General features: G+C 43.4%; 1 protein-coding gene across 1 annotated transcript in view; it reads right to left on the reverse strand.

The window, feature by feature from the left end:
• Positions 1–24,000, reverse strand: part of adamts3 (ADAM metallopeptidase with thrombospondin type 1 motif, 3) — a 447,166-nt gene that overhangs the window by 94,657 nt on the left and 328,509 nt on the right. The window lies entirely within an intron of this gene.

Below are 24,000 nucleotides of genomic sequence, written 5' to 3' on the forward strand. Positions count from 1 at the left end.
GTGTGCGCAATAAGAAAGTGTTCATTTGTGTTGGTTTGCTGCTCAAACGGTGTGAAACGTCAACCTTCAAGCCTATCATATGTGGAAAGTTTGAGTTGAAATCCATGGCGGCGGCGTTCAAAGGCAAACAGAGTCATAAAAACCGTCCAAGTACCGCTCTGTGAAGTTGGATTGTTTTGGTCTGCACGTAGAAAGTTATCGACGTTTGAGGTAGAAAAGTCTCAAGAGTTCTCACAGGCTACAAACACAAAGATGCCCCAACCAATCTTGAAAAACGACTCATTGATTATAAGAGCAGGGCTAAGATGGACCGAGGACTTGCAATTACTCGTGTTATTGCCACGTTTCAGAAACAACACCAAAAAATAAATAAAAATACTTAAATAAATCAACATGGAGTTGTTTTTCTAAAAAAGAACAGATGATTTAAATCTCCTGCGACATCAGTCGTCATATTTACAACAGCCCTGGAACGTGGCGACATATACCGACAGGTTTGTTGAGGACTTTGCAGGAAGTCAAAAGTGGCAGCAGCAGCAGCGAGGGAGGCGTGGATGCTCCACACAAACGCCTATTGAGGTATTTTTACCAACGCACGGAATGTTCTGCAGCCTTTTTTCCCTTCAGCGGGAGGAATTCTCCGTGTGTGCTCCTGTCAAGCTAAATATATACTCATTAGGAAATTCACATGTGCAGATATGTCAGTGAGGAGCTTACTGATTGGCCGGGAGAAGTGACACACTTCCTCATGGTGAGGATAATTAAAGGCCTACTGAAACCCACTACTACCGACCACGCAGTCTGATAGTTTATATATCAATGATGAAATCTTAACATTGCAACACATGCCAATACGACCGGGTTAGCTTACTAAAGTGCAATTTTAAATTTTGCGCGAAATATCCTGCTGAAAACGTCTCGGTATGATGACGTCAGCACGTGGCGTCACGGATTGTGGAGGACATTTTGGGACAGCATGGTGGCCAGCTATTAAGTCGTCTGTTTTCATCGCAAAATTGCACAGTATTCTGGACATCTGTGTTGGTGAATCTTTTGCAATTTGTTCAATGAACAATGGAGACAGCAAAGAAGAAAGCTGTAGGTGGGAAGCGGTGTATTGCGGCCGGCTGCAGCAACACAAACACGGCCGGTGTTTCATTGTTTACATTCCCGGAAGATGACAGTCAGGCTTTACCATTGGCCTGTGGAGAACTGGGACAACAGAGACTCTTACCAGGAGGACTTTTGAGTTGGATACGCAGACGCGGTACCGTGAGTACGCATGCAGCTGCGGCTTCCAAACATTTGATCGCTTGCCCGTACGTGCGTGCCGCTATGTGCATGTCACGTACGTAACTTTGGGGACTTTGGGGAAATATATGTGCTGATTGAGTGTGTTGTGCAGGTGTTTGAGTTGTATTGGCGGGTTATATGGACAGGAGGGGGGAGGTGTTTGTTATGCGGGATTAATTTGTGGCATATTAAATATAAGCCTGGTTGTGTTGTGGCTAATAGAGTATATATATGTCTTGTGTTTATTTACTGTTTTATGAATATCAGGTCCCACCCGCCTCTCACAGCATCTTCCCTATCTGAATCGCTCCCACTGCCCTCCAGTCCTTCACTCTCACTTTCCTCATCCACGAATCTTTCATCCTCGCTGCTGGTGGCCATGATTGTAAACAATGTGCAGATGTGAGGAGCTCCACAACCTGTGACATCACGCTACTCGTCTGCTACTTCCGGTACAGGCAAGGCTTTTTTTTATCAGTGACCAAAAGTTGCGAACTTTATCGTCGATGTTCTCTACTAAATCCTTTCAGCAAAAATATGGCAATATCGCGAAATAATCAAGTATGACACATAGAATGGACCTGCTATCCCCGTTTAAATAAGAAAATCGCATTTCAGTAGGCCTTTAAATGTTTTTTAATGCCGGAATTCAGACGGATTAAAAGTGATTTTAGTAAGCACGAGCGGGAACATACAATTTTGTGTGTTTGTTGTGCTAATGCTAACGAGTTGTGTTTGTCTCTGACCGAGTGCGCGTCTCCAAGAAGTACACACTTTTTTCCACACAAACAGCAAAGTGGGGCTGGGTTAGTTTTTGAAGAATGCACTACAGACCTGATAAGACTGAGAGAGAAAGTGATAATACAGAATTAACGCTACCTGGTGGTTGTTTGAGCACACTGTAGCTAGTCCTGGATAGTCCCACTCCTTAATGCAAGGGTGTCCAAACTATTTCCACTGAGGGCCGCACCCTGAAAAATCTCAGCATGTGGGGGTTATTCTGATATTTATCATTTTCAAAACCAACACAAAAAATATATATTTATTTTTTTAACCTTTAGGGCTCCCCTCAAGTTTGGTCATATATATATATATATATATATATATATATATATATATATATATATATATATATATATATATATATATACACATTTAAACCAAATATTTTGTTATACTATAAATATATGAAACAAAAATGAAGCTGTCTGGCCACAATACCCAGCAATATGTTTGGAGGAGAAAAGGTGAGGCCTTTAATCCCAGGAACATCACACCTCCCGTCAAGCATGGTGGTGGTAGTATTATGCTCTGGGCCTGTTTTGCTGCCAATAGAACTGGTGCTTTACAGAGAATAAATTGGACAATGAAAAAGGAGGATGTGGAGGGGGGCGTGGCCTGCGGGCCTGCCGCAGAACGGGGTGTGCAATGTTATGCAATGTTAATATTTGCTTACATGTCCCTTGGCAAGTTTCACTGCAATAAGGCGCTTTTGGTAGCCATCCACAAGCTTCTGCTTGAATTTTTGACCACTCCTCTTGATAAAATTGGTGCAGTTGTTGTGTTTTAGTGTGTTCCTGCCTTCTCTGTTGTCTGCACCTGTGTTTTAGTGATTCATCCTCGGCGAGGTGCGGACCTGGTGACACACCTGCTCGCAATTAGCCCGCCAGTACTTAAGCTCATCACCTACAGCTTGACCTTGCTGGTCATTGTTTCCTGAACTCCGCACGTGCATGCACCTACTTCGCCTCATGGTACGTTGCTTTCCCTTGTCCTGTTATTGCTAACTTCTTTGTGTTTGTTCCCTAGCCTCCTTGAGGCAACAAAGACTTTATGCAGTACTTGGTGCACCCTGGCCTCCCCCCTGCCAACCACTGAGGAACCTGTTTTGTTAATATACATGGTGTGCACTTTTTACCCCATCGCTCTTTGTTACATTTTTGGACTTATTAAATATATTACTTTTTGTATTTCAAACTTGCCTCCCGTCTCTGCATTCCGGGATCACCCCCCCTTGACCAGTTCTTAACATAATGACCAGCCACAACATGGATCCCGCAGAGACTGACCCAGTAAAGAGGGCGCTGCAACAGCAGGCCAAACGACTTGGTCAACAGGAGGAACAATTTGGCGTGCTTGGGGCTTGCGTCAACACCATAGCGGAACGCCAAGCCGCCCGCCTTGATGCATTGGAGGGACAGTTTGGAAGTGTACTCACCGCGCTGCAAGCGATGTCTTCCTCTACTGTCGACCCAGCAGCCCAGCAGACACGTCCACGTTCCACAGATGTTCCGTTGCCTAACGACACCCCTCCTGCTCCTTGTCCACCACTCTCCAAGCCTGAGCGTTTCTCCGGCGAGTCAGGTGACGTGCGTCCCTTTCTCACCCAGTGTGAAATCTATTTTGAACTTTTACCCACTTCTTTTTACACTGAAAGAGCTCGCGTGGCTTTTGTCATGTCCCACATGAGTGGCCGGGCGTCCGCCTGGGCCACCGCAGAATGGGCGCGTCAATCTCCGGTGTGTGCCTCGTACGCCGCTTTTTCCAAAGCCATGAAGAACATTTTTCAACGCGAGATGCCAGGACGCGAAGCGGCCCGATCATTATTACGTCTGCAGCAAGGACAGCGCAGCGTCACAGACTTCGCTATTGAATTCCGAAGGCTGGCTGCTGAAAGCGGATGGCCCACTTCCGCATTAGTGGACGTCTTCTCCCTTGGTCTGGCTGATCGAGTCCGGAAACAAATGATCCCGCTCAAGACTCCTGACAGCCTCGACGAGCTCGTTGCTCTGGCTGCGAGGATTGAAAATCGCCTCGTTGACTGGGAAAGAGAGAGGTTCCTACACCAGGAACTCTGCTCTTCGACGCATAGTGGGAGTGGCCATGAAGCGCGTCAAACCTTCACACCGATACCCAGTGTCGATGCCCCGCCGATATCACTGGAAGAGGAACCAATGCAGCTCGGAGGAAATCGTCTCTCTCCAGCTGAGAGAGATCGTCGCCTTCGCCTCCGGCTGTGTTTATATTGCGGCAAAGCTGAGCATCGCTTATCCCACTGTCCTCATCGTCCTGACCGCCGCCACACTCAAGCTTCGCCTCCACTACGTACTCAAGCTTCGCCTCCCCTACGCACTCAAGCTTCGCCTCCCCTACGCACTCAAGCTTCGCCACCCCGCTGTGTTCCAGCTTTACTCCCTCCAGCGACCGATCCGGCTCCTCTACTGCCATCTACAGGTCAGACACTGTCAAGGCTCCAACTCACGGGTATGCTCGCCTGGGATAAGGAGCAGAGTTTGGACATTAGGGCTCTAATTGACTCTGGTTCTGATGACAATTTTATCGATGAGGCACTTGTTAGACGTTTTTCCATACCCGTTGCCAAATTACCCAGACCTAGAGTAGTTCGATCCCTCGATGGAGGTCACCTGGCGAGCGTTACTCACCAGACTCAGCCCTTATCGCTTAAATTATCTGGTAACCATTTTGAGTTAATCAATTTTCTCATCATTCCCTCTCGTTCCGCTCCTGTTGTGCTCGGACTTACCTGGCTAGCTCAACATAATCCCCATATTGACTGGGCCAAAACTACTATCATTAACTGTTTTTTTTTTTGCCATATTCACTGTCTGCGGTCCGCATGCCCTCGCACAGGGGCCACACGTATCGTCATTCAGGAGGTCATAGATCTGTCAACTGTGCCAACTGCTTACCACGACCTTAAAGAGGTCTTCAGCCAGGACCGCGCGTTGTCGTTACCTCCACACCGTCCTTATGACTGTTGTATTAATCTCCTCCCTGGCGCCACACTCCCTTCATCACGCCTTTATAACATTTCGAAACATGAAAGAGAGTCACTAGAGGACTATATCACCACTTCGCTTGCTTCTGGTCTCATCCGTCCCTCTAACTCTCCTCTAGCCGCCGGGTTTTTCTTTGTAGAAAAGAAGGATAAGACACTCCGCCCTTGTATTGATTACCGAGTCCTTAACAGTATTACTGTCAAAAATAAATATCCTCTCCCGCTTCTCAACTCTGCTTTTAACCCTCTACACACTGCTAGACACTTCACCAAGCTGGACCTCCGCAACGCATATCACTTAGTCCGGATTAAGCAAGGTGATGAATGGAAGACCGCGTTTAATACCCCACTTGGACACTTTGAATACCTGGTCATGCCTTTTGGCCTCACTAATGCGCCGGCTGTTTTTCAAAGCCTCATAAATGATGTCTTGCGCGACATGCTTGACCGATTTGTGGTCGTCTACTTAGACGATATCCTCGTTTTCTCGCCTACTCCCGAACTTCACGTCCAGCATGTTCGCCTAGTTCTCCAACGTCTTCTCGAGAATCGACTTTATGTCAAGGCCGAAAAGTGCGTGTTTCACTCAGAGTCTGTTCCGTTCTTGGGTTTTATTGTGGAGAAGGGTCAACTCCGAGCGGATCCCGCAAAAATCAAGTCGGTGGTTGATTGGCCCACACCCACTTCTAGAAAACACCTCCAAAGGTTTCTTGGTTTTGCTAATTTTTATCGCCGTTTTGTCCGAAATTTTAGTCAGGTAGCTGAACCACTTACGAGACTCACTTCCACTAAACTTCCCTTTTTGTGGACCTCTGAGACACAGACTTCCTTTGATAAGCTTAAATTGTTATTTACTTCTGCACCAGTTCTTGTCCACCCTAACGTTTCCTCTCAATTTTTTGTCGAGGTTGACGCGTCTGACTCCGGCGTGGGAGCTGTTCTCTCCCAGCGCTCCACCTCCGACCAGAGGCTGCACCCCTGTGCCTTCTTCTCACGCCGCCTGACCCCAGCGGAACGCAATTATGATATTGGTAATAGAGAACTACTTGCCGTTGTCTTGGCGCTACAAGAATGGAGGCACTGGCTGGAGGGCTCGGAGACACCATTTGTGGTATTCACGGACCACAAGAATCTGGCCTACATTCGGACTGCTCAACGGCTCAACCCAAGACAAGCTAGGTGGGCGCTATTCTTCGCCAGATTCAATTTTACCATGACCTTCCGACCCGGCTCCCAGAATGGTAAGCCAGACGCCTTGTCTAGAATGTACGCCTGCCCCGAGGAAGGGGTCAAGACAGAGACCATCATCCCTCCATCACAAGTGCTGGGAGCGCTACAGTGGGACATCGAGGGTCGCGTGACAGAAGGAATCAAGAATGTTCCCTCTCCCAAGAACTGTCCGCAGGGGGCGCTTATTCGTTATCCCAGAACTCCGGCTGGAAGTCTTAAACTGGGCCCACAGCTCCAAGATCGCCTGCCACCCAGGTATCACCCGTACTACTTTCCTCCTAGCCCAGCGCTTCTGGTGGCCAACTTTCAGGGCTGACGTGAAAGAGTTTGTGTCTGCCTGTACCACCTGTGCCCGCAATAAGGCGTCACATCGGGCACCAGCTGGCCTTCTGCGGCCACTCCCCATCCCCTCCCGCCCGTGGTCCCATGTGGCATTGGATTTCGTCACAGGACTTCCACCATCAAAGGGCAACACTGTTATATTGACTTTGGTGGACCGCTTTTCAAAAATGGCTCACTTCATCCCTCTTCCAAAGTTGCCCTCTGCACTAGAGACTGCAGATCTGCTGGTACGTCACGTGTTCCGGCTGCATGGTATCCCGGTGGATGTGGTCTCGGACAGAGGGCCACAATTTTCTTCGGCGGTTTGGAAGGCCTTCTGCAAGGCGTTTGGGGCATCGCCGAGCCTTTCTTCTGGATACCACCCGCAGACAAACGGTCAGACTGAGCGCACAAACCAGGATCTGGAAGCTGCCATCCGCTGCGTTTGCCATCAGCAGCCGGCCTCCTGGGCACTTTGTCTACATTGGATTGAGTACGCTCACAACACACTCGTCAGCTCCGCTACAGGCATGTCTCCATTTCACTCCGCCTACGGGTACCAACCTCCCGCTTTTCCTTCCCTGGAATCAGAAGTCGCCGTCCCATCTGTTGCGGCCCACCTACACCGCGCACGGCAAGCATGGCAAAATACCCGGTCTGCTCTGTCACGCACCTCAGAGCGCAACCAGCGTATCGCTAACCGCCACCGCAGCGCAGCACCGGATTACAGGCCCGGTCAGAAGGTATGGCTATCCTCTCGTGATTTACCTCTCCAGGTGGTCTCCAAGAAACTGCAGCCACGATTCATTGGACCTTACCCCATTGAGCGAGTCATCAATCCCTCATCGGTTCGACTACGCCTTCCGGACTCTCTCAAGATCCATCCCTCTTTCCACGTCTCCCTGCTCAAGCCTGTGTCCTCCAGTCCCTTGAGTCCTCCAGAGGTGCCTCCTCCACCTCCCAGACTTATTGATGGCCACCAGGCATTCACGGTCAAGGCCATTCTCGACGTGAGGAGAAGGGGCAGGGGTTTCCAGTATCTGGTCGACTGGGAGGGTTACGGCCCCGAGGACCGATCCTGGGTCCCGCGTTCACTTATTTTAGACCCTTCACTGTTAACTGCTTTTTATATTCGTTTTCCGGAGAAGCCAGGTAAGCCGCCAGGTGGCGTCCATTGAGGGGGGGGTACTGTTGTGTTTTAGTGTGTTCCTGCCTTCTCTGTTGTCTGCACCTGTGTTTTAGTGATTCATCCTCGGCGAGGTGCGGACCTGGTGACACACCTGCTCGCAATTAGCCCGCCAGTACTTAAGCTCATCACCTACAGCTTGACCTTGCTGGTCATTGTTTCCTGAACTCCGCACGTGCATGCACCTACTTCGCCTCATGGTACGTTGCTTTCCCTTGTCCTGTTATTGCTAACTTCTTTGTGTTTGTTCCCTAGCCTCCTTGAGGCAACAAAGACTTTATGCAGTACTTGGTGCACCCTGGCCTCCCCCCTGCCAACCACTGAGGAACCTGTTTTGTTAATATACATGGTGTGCACTTTTTGCCCCATCGCTCTTTGTTAAATTTTTGGACTTATTAAATATATTACTTTTTGTATTTCAAACTTGCCTCCCGTCTCTGCATTCCGGGAGCACCCCCCCTTGACCAGTTCTTAACAGCAGTTCAGCTAAATTTGTTGGTTTTCTGACATGGACTTGTTTCTTAAGCATAGGCCACATGTTTAAGTCAGGACTTTGGGAAGGCCATTCTAAAACCTTCATTTTAGCCTGATTTAGCCATTCCTTTACCACTTTTGACGTGTGTTTGGGGTCATTGTCCTGTTGGAACACCCAACTGCGCCCAAGACCCAACCTGCGGACTGAAGATTTTAGGTTGTCCTGAAGAATTTGGAGGTGATCCTCCTTTTTCATTGTCCCATTTACTCTCTGTAAAGCACCAGTTCCATTGGCAGCAAAACAGGCCCAGAGCATAATACAAACCCCGTTTCCATATGAGTTGGGAAATTGTGTTAGATGTAAATATAAACGGAATACAATGATTTGCAAATCATTTTCAACCCATATTCAGTTGAACGCACTACGAAGACAACATATTTGATGTTCAAACTCATAAACTTATTTTTTTTTTGCAAATAATAATTAACTTAGAATTTCATGGCTGCAACACGTGCCAAAGTAGTTGGGAAAGGGCATGTTCACCACTGTGTTACATGGCCTTTCCTTTTAACAATACTCAGTAAACGTTTTGGGAACTGAGGAGACACATTTTTTAAGCTTCTCAGGTGAAATTCTTTCCCATTCTTGCTTGATGTACAGCTTAAGTTGTTCAACAGTCCGGGGGTCTCCGTTGTGGTATTTTAGGCTTCATAATGCGCCACACATTTTCAATGAGAGACAGGTCTGGACTACAGGCAGGCCAGTCTAGTACCCGCACTCTTTTACTATGAAGCCATGTTGATGTAACACGTGGCTTGGCATTGTCTTGCTGAAATAAGCAGGGGCGTCCATGGTAATGTTGCTTGGATGGCAACATATGTTGCTCCAAAACCTGTATGTACCTTTCAGCATTAATGGCGCCTTCACAGATGTGTAAGTTACCCATGTCTTGGGCACTAATACACCCCCATACCATCACAGATGCTGGCTTTTCAACTTTGCGCTTATAACAATCCGGATGGTTCTTTTCTTCTTTGGTCCGGAAGACACGACGTCCACAGTTTCCAAAAACAATTTGAAATGTGGAATCGTCAGACCACAGAACACTTTTCCACTTTGTATCAGTCCATCTTAGATGAGCTCAGGCCCAGCGAAGCCGACGGCGTTTCTGGGTGTTGTTGATAAACGTTTTTTGCCTTGCATAGGAAAGTTTTAACTTGCACTTACAGATGTAGCGACCAACTGTAGTTACTGACAGTGGGTTTCTGAAGTGTTCCTGAGCCCATGTGGTGATATCCTTTACACGCTGATGTCGCTTTTTGATGCAGTACAGCCTGAGGGATCGAAGGTCACGGACTTAGCTGCTTACGTGCAGTGATTTCTCCAGATTCTCTGAACCCTTTGATGATATTACGGACCGTAGATGGTGAAATCCCTAAATTCCTTGCAATAGCTGGTTGAGAAAGGTTTTTCTTAAACTGTTCAACAATTCGCTCACACATTTGTTGACAAAGTGGTGACCCTCGCCCCATCCTTGTTTGTGAATGACTGAGCATTTCATGGAATCTACTTTTATACCCAATCATGGCACCCACCTGTTCCCAATTATCCTGTTCACCTGTGGGATGTTCCAAATAAGTGTTTGATGAGCATTCCTCAACTTTATCAGTATTTATTGCCACCTTTCCCAACTTCTTTGTCACGTGTTGCTGGCATCAAATTCTAAAGTTAATGATTATTTGCAACAACAAAAAAAAAGTTTATCAGTTTGAGCATCAAATATGTTGTCTTTGTAGCATATTCAACTGAATATAGGTTGAAAATGATTAGAAAATCATTGTATTCCGTTTATATTTACATCTAACACAATTTCCCAACTCATATGGAAACGGGGTTTGTACTACCACCACCATGTTTGACTGTAGCGATGGTGTTCCTGGGATTAAAGGTCTCACCTTTTCTCCTCCAAACATATTGCTGGGCATTGTGGCCAAACAGCTCAATTTTTATTTCATCTGACCACAGAACTTTCCTCCAGAAGTTATTACCTTTGTCCATGTGATGTCAGATGAAACAAAAATTGAGCTGTTTGGCCACAATACCCAGCAATATGTTTGGAGGAGAAAAGGTGCAGCCTTTAATCCCAAGAACACCATACCTACCGTCAAGTGTGGTGGTGGTAGTATTATGCTTTGGGCCTGTTTTGCTGCCAATGGAACAGGTTGTCCCGAAGAATTTGGAGGTAATTCTCCTTTTTCATTGTCCCATTTACACCAGTTCCATTGGCAGCAAAACAGAAACTCAAGACAGCCATGACTTTAAGTGTATGCAAACTTTTGACCACGACTGTATATACTGTACAATATTGTAAACGGAAAAAAAAACATAAAATAAAAAAAAACATCCTGTAAATAAAAAAAACATATAGTGTTAACGAAAAAATATATAATGAACGAAAACACATTAAAAAAATGAAAAAAAATACTTCTACTACACAGATTTAAATTAAAGCAGGTAATTTTTTTCCGAACAATAGTAGAATAAGTGCGTGTTACATTTGAACAGATAGAAAGATAGAAACATGGCACAACAGAAGGTCACCAGATATTAAAAGTGGAGATGTCCGATGATATCAACCGATAAATGCTTTAAAATGTAATATCGGAAATTATCGGTTTCAAAATTATCGGTATCGGTTTCAAAAAGTAAAACGCCGCTGTGTACACGGACGTAGGGAGAAGTACAGAGCGCCATTAAACCTTAAAGGCACTTCCTTTGCGTGCCGGTCCAATCACATAATCTCTACAGCTTTTCACACACACAAGTGAATGCAATCATACTTGGTCAACAGCCATAGAGGTCACACTGAGGGTGGCTGTATAAACCACTTTAACACTGTTACAAAGATGCGCCACACTGTGAACCCACACCAAACAAGAATGACAAACACATTTCGGGAGAACATCCGCACCGTAACACAACAGAACAAATACCCAGAAACCCTTGCAGCACTAACTCTTCCGGGACGCTACAATATACACCCCCCGCTACCCCCTACCACCCCACCTCAACCCCGCCCACCTCAACCTCCTCATGCTCTCTCAGGGAGAGCATGTCCCAAATTCCAAGCTGCTGTTTTGAGGCATGTTAAAAAAAATAATGCACTTTGTGACTTCAATAATAAATATGGCAGTGCCATGTTGGCATTTTTTTTCCATAACTTGAGTTGATTTATTTTGGAAAACCTTGTTACATTGTTTAATCACAACAAAATTAGGCATAATTATGTGTTAATTCCACAACTGTATATATCGGTATCGGTTGATATCGGAATCGGTAATTAAGAGTTGGACAATATCGGATATCGGCAAAAAAGACATTATCGGACATCTCTAATTAAAAGTAAATGATCAAGAGATGGCGCAATATGTTACCGAATACATCAGCAGTGAAATTAGGAGCCTTTGTAACTCATTGTGAAATGGCTCTATTATCACTGATATGCCGAATTATTTATCGTGATCTGTATCGTTATCGCAGGCAACTGCGACAAGTACGGGCAATATAGATTGCATCCCATCCTTACAGTCCACACACATGTGCTTAAAAAGTCTGATGAAACATTTGCCATGACGCTGACGGGTATCGACGTTTGCCGAATCGATGGGCCGGTCAGGTGCTGCCGCTAATTAGTTGAGGTCGGCAATTAACAATCCACTTCGCGGAAGGCACTTCATTAAAAAAGTTCCTGGACGGCAATTAGCTGTGTGGTCAAGACACGTAATAAGGACCTTTTAGTTATACAACCCATGAAATAAATAAATAAAAACACATACGAGCCTTAGGTTTAGGTCGGACTGATGACAAAAGTAAACACATAAAAAAAGGCTGGAAATATATTTACAAACCCCGTTTCCATATGAGTTGGGAAATTGTGTTAGATGTAAATATAAACGGAATACAATGATTTGCAAATCATTTTCAACCCATATTCAGTTGAATATGCTACAAAGACAACATATTTGATGTTCAAACTGATAAACTTTTTTTTTTTTTTGCATATAATCATTAACTTTAGTGTTTGATGCCAGCAACACGTGACAAAGAAGTTGGGAAAGGTGGTAATAAATACTGATAAAGTTGAGGAATGCTCATCAAACACTTATTTGGAACATCCCACACTTTGTATCAGTCCATCTTAGATGAGCTCAGGCCCAGCGAAGCCGACGGCGTTTCTGGGTGTTGTTGATAAACGGTTTTCGCCTTGCATAGGAGAGTTTTAACTTGCACTTACAGATGTAGCGACCAACTGTAGTTACTGACAGTGGGTTTCTGAAGTGTTCCTGAGCCCATGTGGTGATATCCTTTACACACTGATGTCGCTTGTTGATGCAGTACAGCCTGAGGGATCGAAGGTCACGGGCTTAGCCGCTTACGTGTAGTGATTTCCCCAGATTCTCTGAACCCTTTGATGATATTACGGACCGTAGATGGTGAAATCCCTAAATTCCTTGCAGTAGCTGGTTGAGAAAGGTTTTTCTTAAACTGTTCAACAATTTGCTCACACATTTGTTGACAAAGTGGTGACCCTCACCTCATCCTTGTTTGTGAATGACTGAGCATTTCATGGAATCTACTTTTATACCCAATCATGGCACCCACCTGTTCCCAATTTGCCTGCACACCTGTGGGATGTTCCAAATAAGTGTTTGATGAGCATTCCTCAACTTTATCAGTATTTATTGCCACCTTTCCCAACTTCTTTGTCACGTGTTGCTGGCATCAAATTCTAAAGTTAATGATTATTTGCAAAAAAAAAAAATGTTTATGAGTTTGAACATCAAATATGTTGTCTTTGTAGCATATTCAACTGAATATGGGTTGAAAATGATTTGCAAATCATTGTATTCCGTTTATATTTACATCTAACACAATTTCCCAACTCATATGGAAACGGGGTTTGTATAACGGAGCAGCATCTCCTCATCCAGAAACAACAACACCGGTAACTAAAGTTCCTTGGGTGAATAATGTAAACTCACTACACCGGTTTGTTTTAGCGCTTTCATGGCGAGTTTACTGACAGATATAAGTAAGAACTTTAAACTACTTTATATTAGAAATGGCAACAGCGGAGGATGAATGTCCCATAACAAGAAGATAGAGAAAAAGAAGAAGCTTATCGACTATGGTGTCGGCACAGACTACAAAGGCGGAGGCGCGCAATTTTTCAGGATTTATGCAGATCCCAAATACGGATCAGCAGGTACCAGAAGGTAAGAAAAATTGATTTTGCATAATATTGCGAAACAAAACGCCAGATAATATGTCTTACCTTGTACACACACCATAATAATACTGGTATGTTGAAGCACAGTACAATCCATCAAGTGTTGCGGCTTCATAGCTTACCAAAGTCGTACTCAAACATGTTGATAGATTTTTGAGCGCCGTGTGTAATGTTCTATATTCTCAATGAAACATATCAAATGCAGGTGTTGTTTACTCGAGTCTTATTGCAGTCTACACTTATCTCTTATGTTTGACTGCCATCTACTGGTCACACCTATCATCACACCATGTACCAAATAAAATTGCTTCGAGGTGGGTAAGCACAACCAAACTCATTCCTTACATTAGGCGCACCGGATTATAAGGCGCAGTGTCGAGTTTTGAGAGAAAAAAAATGTTTTAGGTGCGCCTTATAGTCCAGAAAATACGGTACATATCTTACTGTTAAATAATCCTGCATTTTTCAACGCCGTTAAGTAAATTCATCACAGAGTATTTTGCTGATTCTAAAGACATGACGATTTTCAGCGCCTCTCCCGAAAACCTCCCGGGACAAATTTTCTCCCGAAAATCTCCCGAAATTCAGGCGGACCTGAGTGACATGTCGACAGCCTGTTTTCACGTCCGCTTTCCCACAATATAAACAGCGTGCCTGCCCAATCACGTTATAACTGTAGAATGATCGAGGGCGAGTTCTTGGTTTCTTATGTGGGTTTTATTGTTAGGCAGTTTCATTAACGTCCTCCAACAACACACAACAACAGCAGTCACGTTTTCGTCTACCGTAAAGCAGTTTGTCTGCCGTAAACAGCAATGTTGTGACACTCTTAAACAGGACAATACTGCCATCTACTCTGCATGCATATGTGACAATAACATCTAGGGCTTTTAGAGAGTGCAGTGCACAACTGCGCACACAACAAGGAGACGAAGCAGAATGCATCATCAGAGAGGGTGTTCAGCATGGTTAGAAAAATAGTGACAGAGAATAGAACAAGGATGGACAATTCAACCCTTAACTCAACAATGAGTAGATGAGTGTTATGTGTGTGTATATGTGTAAATAAATGAACACTGAAATTCAAGTATTTCTCTTATTTATATATATATATATATATATATAATAAAATAAAAATATATATAGCTAGAATATATATATAAGAAATAATTGACTTTCAGTGAATTCTAGCTATATATATTTTTATTTTATTATATATATATATATATATATATATATATATATATATATATATATATATATATATATATATACATATATATATATAAAATAAAAATATATATAGCTAGAATTCACTGAAAGTCAAGTATTTCTTATATATATATATATATATATATATATATATATATATATATATATATATATATATATATGAAATACTTGACTCCTCCCCTCTTAACCACGTCCCCAACCACGCCCCCGCCCCAACCCCTCCCACCTCCCGAAATCGGAGGTCTCAAGGTTGGCAAGAATGTCCCCGGGTGTTTTCTTTTCGGGACAACAGTCCTCACATCTTTACAAGTGTCTTCTAACTTTCTCGCAAGTTCTCTTTGGTATCAAAGTGGGGCAATTATAGTTTAATGGCCGCACAATAAAAGGGAGCTGCTAATAGCTGCTTCGTCATACTTACCCAGGCCAATTTGCTGGGGAAAGCCAAACAAGACGAAGTAAAAACAAAAGTAAGACAAATGAACCGTCCGCTGGCTATGTGGTGGGGAGTAAATTTGTAGATTATTCAAACAGAGGACCCCTCAGTTCTGTTTTCACGCCAACTGTGCAAATTGAGAGGATAAAAATGGCGAAATAACAACTACTCAGCTTGTTTATCAGGCCACTCTGCTCCTCATTATGAAATATGGACAAGTGTTTAGAGTAGCCAAGTAGGACAATTGTGCACATAAAAAAGGAGCCCTGGGATGACCAAGAGCGCGACGTGCTGAGTGCTCAGAAGTGGCCCTCGTTCCCTGCTCCATGTTCACACAAGGACCCTCCAGTGAATGACACTATGGTCACATGACTCTTTGAAGGTTTCAGGTCGGTCGTTATTCTCATTGCACAAGTACAACGGAAATTTGTTTTCAGCACAAACCCGTTCAAGATTAGACAAACAAACAGTGTAGAGGGTTACAGAACAGGATAAGGCCATAAGGTGCCCCGTAAAAGATGGGAAAAAATGTAAACGCTGAGGAAGGATGGGTAAAGACTGGGCACCTAAGGGGGCCCAGTCTGGAGTGGAGCAAAAAACCTCCATAGCAAGGCACATATACATATTACAATGTACAAACCCTGTTTCCATATGAGTTGGGGAATTGTGTTAGATGTAAATATAAATGGAATACAATGATTTGCAAATCATTTTCAACCCATAATCAGTTGAATATGCTACAAAGACAACATATTTGATGGGGTTTTTTTTTGCAAATAATCATTAACTTTAGAATTTGATGCCAGCAACACGTGACAAAGAAGTTGGGAAAGGTGGCAATAAATACTGATAACGTTGAGGAATGCTCATCCAACACTTATTTGGAACATCCCACAGGTGAACAGGCAAATTGGGAACAGGTGGGTGCCATGATTGGGTATAAAAGTAGATTCCACGAAATGCTCAGTCATTCACAAACAAGGATGGGGCGAGGGTCACCACTTTGTCAACAAATGCGTGAGCAAATTGTTGAACAGTTTAAGAAAAACCTTTCTCAACCAGCTATTGCAAGGAATTTAGGGATTTCACCATCTGCGGTTCGTAATATCATCAAAGGGTTCAGAGAATCTGGAGAAATCACTGCACGTAAGCGGCTAAGCCCGTGACCTTCGATCCCTCAGGCTGTACTGCATCAACAAGCGACATCAGTGTGTAAAGGATATCACCACATGGGCTCAGGAACACTTCAGAAACCCACTGTCAGTAACTACAGTTGGTCGCTACATCTGTAAGTGCAAGTTAAAATGCTCCTATGCAAGGCAAAAACCGTTTATCAACAACACCCAGAAACGCCGTCGGCTTCGCTGTGCCTGAGCTCATCTAAGATGGACTGATACAAAGTGGAAAAGTGTTCTGTGGTCTGACGAGTCCACATTTCAAATTGTTTTTGGAAACTGTGGACGTGGTGTTCTCCGGACCAAAGAGGAAAAGAACCATCCGGATTGTTATAGGCGCAAAGTTGAAAAGCCAGCATGTGTGATGGTATGGGTATGTATTAGTGGCCAAGACATGGGTAACTTACACATCTGTGACGGCGCCATTAATGCTGAAAGGTACATACAGGTTTTGGAGCAACATATGTTGCCATCCAAGCAACGTTACCATGGACGCCCCTGCTTATTTCAGCAAGACAATGCCAAGCCACATGTTACATCAATGTGGCTTCATAGTAAAAGAGTGCGGGTACTAGACTGGCCTGCCTGTTGTCCAGACCTGTCTCCCATTAAAAATGTGTGGCGCATTATGAAACCTAAAATACCACAACGGAGACCCCCGGACTGTTGAACAACTTAAGCTGTACATCAAGCAAGAATGGGAAATAATTCCACCTGAGAAGCTTAAAAAATGTGTCTCCTTAGTTCCCAAACGTTTACTGAGTGTTGTTAAAAAGAAAGGTGGTGAACATGCCCTTTCCCAACTACTTTGGCACGTGTTGCAGCCATGAAATTCTAAGTTAATTGTTATTTGCAAAAAAAAAATTAAGTTTATGAGTTTGAACATCAAATATCTTGTCTTTGTAGTGCATTCAATTGAATATGGGTTGAAAAGGATTTGCAAATCATTGTATTCCGTTTATATTTACATCTAACACAATTTCCCAACTCATATGGAAACGGGGTTTGTACATCTCCAGATATCTACCAACAGAGGGGAGGGAGTGGGGGGCCATGATGGCAGGCTGCAGCTCTTCAGGCGCTGCCCATTCGTCCATCAACCCTATGGGATTTGCGTCAAGGGGCGTTGGATTGGGTGGAGTATATTTTCTGTGGATGCATGTGTGTGTGTGTAAGCCTGCCGCGTGTCTCTGTTCCGCGGCCTTGATGTCGTGCAGCCGATAGTCAGTCCAAAGTCAACAACAACAGGTGTGTGTCCATGAGAGACAAGAAGGGAGTTTGCTGTGTCTTCGCCGCACTGTCCTTCGGGAGAGTCTCGACGCCAGGGAAACAATCCAAGTTAGAATGTTTTCTATGCGAGTGAAAATAAAATTTGCTTTTCACTCGAAAATGTCTATGACTGGTCCTCAAAATTCATCCTGCGGGGCAGACAGTCCGACGTGATCCAAATCACAAGAGTGTCCACAGTTCTTCCCGCATCCTCCAATCATTTGTGGCAGCTTTGGGGTACTTTGAAGACTGCCAGAAACTTCCAATTTGTGGACAAACCAGAGCAACGTTTACTCCAATCAGCAGATGTCCTGTTGTCATAATTCCGAATAGGCGGATATCTTCACGTCCTCGACTGAAAGGCACTCCTTCTTCTCCCAAGAGTCCGTCGTGTGTCCAGCAACAACCGCTCCGTTAAAAGCAGCAGGTTCCCCCAAACCCAAGATCTTGTCAATTTAACTGAGGCCAGTTAAATAGTTACAATGTTTAGATTTGGAGAGCAGTACAAAAAGAGGCAACAAAAAAGTTAAGACAAGACAAGACAAAGAAGCAAGCAGGAGAGATAAGGGAGAGGAAAGGGGAGCGTCCGCCCTCGATCGAGGGTCTTATATTTTTTGGGGGGGCGGGGGGGGGGGGTTGCCTTTTGGTTCGGGACCCTTAGGGACTGTGTGACAAGGGGTGGCACTTTCGTGACTTCTGCGGTGTTTTTTTGTGAACTTCTGGATCTGCCGGCCGTGGAGACCACCTTCCGGGTCTCTGCCACACCAGAGTCCGTTTGGAGAGACTGGAGGAGATGCGGATGAAGAGACAGGGCTGCGGAGCTGGCGCTTAACGCCGGGACGGACAAGCTTCACAGTGTCTCGGCTGAATGAGCAGGTATCGGACACCTCGGTCTCCTTAGACCAGGGGTGCTCATTACGTCGATCGCGAGCTACCGGTCGATCTCGGAGGGTGTGTCAGTCGATCACCAGCCAGGCATTAAAAAAATAGTCCTAAAAATGAGCGATCATAAATCTTCACTATGACGTCACTTTCGTCACTTGATTGACATTCACGGCACCCGAGGGTCTTCTGAGATGACGCTGGCTGCTGCCAGCTCATTAAAATTACCGACTGGAAGGCGAGAAACACTTTATTTCAACAGACTCTGGCGCCGTACCTGTTGTCAAAACTCCAAAGACCGACTGCACAGTTGCATAGTTGCGCTAACAAAACAAGAGTCTCAGAAAGCTGGCGTGCACAAGCTAGCAAGCTACGAAGTTTGCCGACAATGTATTTCTTGTAAAGTGTATACAAAGGAGTACGGAAGCTGGACAAATAAGATGCCAAAAACAAACCACTTTCATGTGGTATTGGACAGAAAGGAGGACTTTTTTCTCTTCCATTCGAAAATGCGGACGTTTTTAGCACCACTGTCTGATTCCAATCAATGCAAATCATCAGAGTCAGGTAATACACCAACTTATATTCTTGTCTTCATGAAAGAAAGGAATCTATATGTGTTAAACATGCTTGTATTATCTTTAAACACCTTTAACTTGTTAACAATATTAACTATATGTGTTAAACATGCTTGTATTATCATTAAACACCTTTAACTTGTTAACAATATTAACTATATGTGTTAAACATGCTTGCATTATCTTTAAACACCTTTAACTTGTTAACAATATTAACTATATGTGTTAAACATGCTTGTATTATCATTAAACACCTTTAACTTGTTAACAATATTAACTATATGTGTTAAACATGCTTGTATTATCTTTAAACACCTTTAATTTATTAACAATATTAACTATGTGTTAAACATGATTGCATTATCATTAAACACCTTTAATTTATCAACAATATTAACTATATGTGTTAAACATGCTTGCATTATCATTAAACACCTTTAACTTATTAACAAAAACATATATTTCATAAATAAGTAAATATAAATTATATATATGAATGAGGTAGATCCCCACGACTTGATCAATTGAAAAGTAGCTCGCCTGCAGAAAAAGTGTGAGCACCCCTGCCTTAGAGCATGGGCGTCAAACTCTGGCCCGCCGTGTAATTTCACTTGGCCCTTGAGGCGATATCAAATTAACACTAAAGCTGGCCCGTTGATCCTCCCGGGAGTCTTCCAAACGCCAGCCAGCCAAACGAGTGCTGGCCCAGTCACATAACATATGCGGCTTCTGCACGCACACACATTAGAATGCAACGCATACTTCATCAACGGCGATACAGGTTACACTGAGGGTAGCCGAATAAAAAACTTTAACACTGTTAGAAATATACGCCACACTGTGAATCCACACCAAACCAGAACCCTTTGCAGAACTAACTCTTCCGGGACGCTACAAGGTGTGTGTGTTTAGGGAGGGAGGTTTGGTGGTAGCGGCGGTGTATTTTGTAGCGTCCCGGAAGAGTTAGTGCTGCAAAGGATTCTGGGTATTTGTTCTGTTGTGTTTATGTTGTGTTACGGTGCGGATGTTCTCCCGAAATGTGTTTGTCATTCTTGTTTGGTGTGGATTCACAGTGTGGCGTATATTTCGAACAGTGTTAAAGTTTTTTATACTGGCACCCTCAGTGTAACCTGTATCGCTGTTGATGAAGTATGCGTTGCGTTCGCTCGTGTGTGCGTACAGAAGCCGCACATATCTTGTGACTGGGTCTGAACGATGTTAGAATGGATGCAAAGCGGACGTGACGATCGCTTGTAGAGTACGTTAAAGGTTAATTTGTTCAACCTTGGCCCGCGGCTTTGTTCAGTTTGAAATTTCGGCCCACTCTGTATTTGAGTTTGACACCCCTGCCTTAGACGCACCCTCGCTCATCCATGCGGACTGGACACTGGCCGAGAGTTAGTGGGCGGCCGAGGGTGGAGTCGGCTCTCTTGGTTGCTTTGTTGGGTCTGCTCCTTTCTCTGGCCATGCTCACCCCTTCCCAGCAGACGATGGCGTGGAACACCGCAGAAGCCCCCACAGTGTATATGTTTTTTTTTTTGTTTTTTGTTGTTGTTTTACTTTTGTAGCTGTATGTAGAAATGGCTGGTTGCATAAGCTCTGCTCTTTTAATGTCTTTAATGTCCTTTGTGTTTTTTGATGTTTCCCTCTTACACACATGCTTATGTGTGCTATGGCTATGAGTTTTCCCCCCCCCCTTGGCCCATACTTGCCCACCTTGAGACCTCCGATTTCGGGAGGTGGGGGGGTGGGGGGTGGGGGGTGGGGGCGTGGTCGGGGGTGGGGCGGGGCGTGGTTGGGGGCGTGGTTAAGAGGGGAGGAGTATATTGACAGCTACAATTCACCAAGTCAAGTATTTCATACATATACATATATATATATAAATAAATATATATATAAATATATATACATATATACATATATATATATATATATATATATATATATATATATATATATATATATATATATATATACATATACATCCTGAAAATATGCAAACAAAACTGTGTTTGGATAATTGATACTTCAAACTTGCATAAATAAATCTTAAGGAATATAACATAACTTGGCTTCTGAGAGCTTCAAAATGTAATGAATAAAATGCTAAAGTTGTTGATAAACAAGCAATTATTTTAATAATTAAATATGGTCATTTTAAATTAATTATAATGATAATTTAAAATTAATTACTTTAAATATGTTTATTTTAATGTATAATTCTATGGCTGGATGTAATAAGGAGTCAGAAAAAAATAAAAATAAAAATACAATTAATTTTGATGTTTTTAGCAAAATATAGTAAAAATGTATTTCGTTTTTTGTTTTTTTTAATTAATAAATATATTTATTTTTAGGTAAGATAAACATAATAATACAATTTATCTCTAGTCTAGATGATTTAGTTCTTGTCACCCTGTTGTCCTCACTCAGGTCCGCATGGAGCTGGAGGGGGTGTGGCCTCCAGCTCCGGCTGAAAATCAGGAGATTTTCGGGAGAATATTTGTCCCGGGAGGTTTTCGGGAGAGGCGCTGAATTTCGGGGGTCTCCCGGAAAATTCGGGAGGGTTGGCAAGTATGCCTTGGCCTCAATTTTTTTTTCTTCTCCCCAAACAGCGTTTACCTGTTTCTTACCTTTTTTGTAAAGGGTTAGGGGAAGTTGGCAGATCCTGTTCTGTCTCCCTGTAATGTTTGTCTGCTCTTGAATGGGATTGTGTTGAAAATCTTAATATCCCCTCGTGGATTAATAAAGTATTTCTGATTCTGATTAGTGCCAAAATATAATTAGACATAAAAAGACATGTGGAACCATCAAAGGATAATTACAAAACGACAACAGCTGCAAAAACCGCAGAGACAAAAACTGGACAACAGCACCATTGTGACTATTAATCACCAACTGACTTGCCTTTTGGGACCTTAGCGAGCTCTGGAAATATGAATTTTAACACCTAATTGACTCTTAAAATCCACTTCCAAGACAGGCGTCCTGTGGGAGTTTGCAGGGTTTTGGAACGTCTCTCTCGCTCGGCAGAAGGAGAGAGAGAGAACGCTCACCTTCACATTTAAGCGGAAGCCATTCCCAGTCAATTAGTGTCAACAAGGCGCGACAAACAAACAGCAACATCGCCGATGGCACCCGGATCTGCTGCAGTCTTTTAACGGCAGGCGCGCCTGTCGCTCCAACAGCACAATGGGCTACATCTACTAAATGATTGGCTCAGTGCCACATTCAGCTGGAGTCGCTCAGCAAGAGTTCAGCTGACACCACACAACTCTTAGTGTGCCTCTTTTGTATTCACAGCTCGCGTTTTGCCCTAAAGGGGTTCGTTCCTGCGTATAAAATGATACCAAGAACTATAGTGATTTTTAAATATGCAAAACGACATGCCCGGAATATGCCTATCGTTCACAATATTTGTGTAAGACAAGAACACATATGTTTTTATTTGTTTTAATGCATTCTAAACCGTAAATAAACGTTAGCAAAAGTCAGCTAACAATGGAGCCGATGATAGTCGCTCTATTATCCGCCTATAAAGCGCTCTGAAAACATCCAAAAGCCTCTATCAACAAATGTGCGCTACATTCGTTAACCGTGTTACAAAAAAGATCAATTAGACTGATACATAATGTTGGATATAGAGAACATACAAACCCTTTATATATATTGAAGTTTGATGATTTGGTAAAATTGCAACCAGCTGAAATGGTGTACAAAGCAAACTATAACCTGCTACCAAAGAATGTACAAACCCCGTTTCCATATGAGTTGGGAAATTGTGTTAGATGTAAATATAAACGGAATACAATGATTTGCAAATCCTTTTCAACCCATTTTCAGTTGAATATGCTACAAAGACAACATATATGATTTTTTTTTTCTCGCAAATAATGATTAACTTTAGAATTTGATGCCAGCAACACGTGACAAAGAAGTTGGGAAAGGTGGCAATAAATACTGATAAAGTTGAGGAATGCTCATCAAACACTTATTTGGAACATCCCACAGGTGAACAGGCAAATTGGGAACAGGTGGGTGCCATGATTGGGTATAAAAGTAGATTCCATGAAATGCTCAGTCATTCACAAACAAGGATGGGGCGAGGGTCACCACTTTGTCAACAAATGCGTGAGCAAATTGTTGAACAGTTTAAGAAAAACCTTTCTCAACCAGCTATTGCAAGGAATTTAGGGATTTCACCATCTACGGTCCGTAATATCATCAAAGGGTTCAGAGAATCTGGAGAAATCACTGCACGTAAGCAGCTAAGCCCGTGACCTTCGATCCCTCAGGCTGTACTGCATCAACAAGCGACATCAGTGTGGAAAGGATATCACCACATGGGCTCAGGAACACTTCAGAAACCCACTGTCAGTAACTGCGCCCAGGAATCATTTTTGGTGATTAACTCCCAATTCCAACCCTTGATGCTGAGTGCCAAGCAGGGAGGTAATGGGTGCCATTTTTTATAGTCTTTGGTATGACTCGGCCGGGGTTTGAACTCACGATCTACTGATCTCAGGGCAGACACTCTAACCACTAGGCTTCCCGTTTGGATCGAATATGTATTATAATCCTCCAAAGAATTAAAAAAAAAAAGTGCCATCTTCAAAATGTCAAAATTGACCATTTTATATAATACAATCCTCCTGACGAACAGGGAATCCTGTGAAACAGGCTTGTAGGGATGATATAGCCTCTGTGTTTTTTTATACCTAACATATATATATATATATATATATATATATATATATATATATATATATATATATATATATATATATATATATATATATTACCAAAAGTATTTGGCCACCTGCCTTTACTCATATA

Source organism: Nerophis lumbriciformis, linkage group LG20, assembly GCF_033978685.3.
Source record: "Nerophis lumbriciformis linkage group LG20, RoL_Nlum_v2.1, whole genome shotgun sequence".
NCBI classification, from domain to species: domain Eukaryota; kingdom Metazoa; phylum Chordata; class Actinopteri; order Syngnathiformes; family Syngnathidae; genus Nerophis; species Nerophis lumbriciformis.